This window comes from Carlito syrichta, unplaced genomic scaffold, assembly GCF_000164805.1.
Source record: "Carlito syrichta isolate Samal-C Ts95f unplaced genomic scaffold, Tarsius_syrichta-2.0.1 Scaffold314100, whole genome shotgun sequence".
NCBI classification, from domain to species: domain Eukaryota; kingdom Metazoa; phylum Chordata; class Mammalia; order Primates; family Tarsiidae; genus Carlito; species Carlito syrichta.
Window position 1 is genome coordinate 1,000,366 of NW_007258196.1, and position 1,210 is coordinate 1,001,575.

At 40.3% G+C, this 1,210-nt stretch overlaps 1 pseudogene; it reads right to left on the bottom strand.

Moving 5' to 3' along the window:
- Positions 1-575: 575 nt before the first annotated feature.
- LOC110596780 lies at positions 576-991 on the bottom strand (annotated as a pseudogene).
- Between the last annotated feature and the right edge of the window lie 219 nt (positions 992-1,210).

Here is a 1,210-nt window from a genome sequence, read left to right on the forward strand (position 1 = left end):
TTGTTCTTTTTTTGGATTGTGTTTTCAGTGTCACATCTATGAATTCATCATGCCCTAATTCCTGATGATTTTTGCCTATATTATCTTCTAAAATTTTTTTCTTTAAGAATTTCACAAAAATAATAATAAAATAAATAAAAAAAGAATTTCAAACATGATACTAGTTTAATTTTTCTTTTGGCATCTAAGTAAGATTGTTCCTTCCCTATACCAGTTTACTATGTTCTGGAAATTAAAATGAAAAAGAGCAAGAGCAAAAATGGTGTGGGGGCCGACCCCATGAGATGAGGCAGTCAACAGTGTAGCTTCTATGTCCCCCACCTCACTCTTCTTGGAGGTGCTAAGGAAGCCACAGACAGCCACTCCAAGATGATGTGTCATCTTGGTCTAACAGTCATTGGAAACAGCAACCTAACCCAACACCAAGTTGGCCTGTTCTTTCCAAAGTAACCCCAACTGTCCTTTGCAATCAAATTTATTTGCAAGTCAGCCCCAGATGCTGGGAAGGCAGTGTTGTGTTTGTGTGTGTGGTGGGGGGTTGTGGTTTCCTCAAGCATCAGAGTGATGTCTAGTGATTAATATTGAAAGCTGAGCTTTGTCTGGATGTCATCAAGAATCTGCTGCAGCTCCTCATCTTCGAAGGACCCTTCCGGGCTTGGACTCCTCAACAGTCTCTGGGCAAAGGTTGACCAAACAGGTCAACTCAAACTTAATGAAGGTTTTTCTGGAGCAGCAGGCTACGAACACTGGCAATGATCTCTTTATTTTTGAAATGACTTTAACAGGCCGTGCAGCTTAACATTTTCTCCAAGACCTCCGAGAGTTCCTGTTCATCCTCTGCACTCTCCTTTTACTGCTTTCAATGCTCCAGAAGCATATGAACTTCTGAATTTAGAAGTGTCTCTGCTGTTTCAAACTCCTTGGGAAAAATGAGCTGCAAGGCATTCTCCTCCACGCTGCCCACCCGCAGGTCGCTACTGCCCACCACCATTGCCGTGCTGCCTAGTTTTACATTTCACATTTACTTTTTTTTCTATTTTGAGTTAATTGTCAAATAAACTATAAGTTTTACAATGAAGGTTATATTTTTTCCTATGAATATTCACTTGCTCCACCATCATTTGTTAAAAAGAATATCCTTTTGTAACTATTTCCCCTGAAAACCGGAACAAGACAAAAGATGCCTACTCTCGTCCCTCCTGTTCAACAT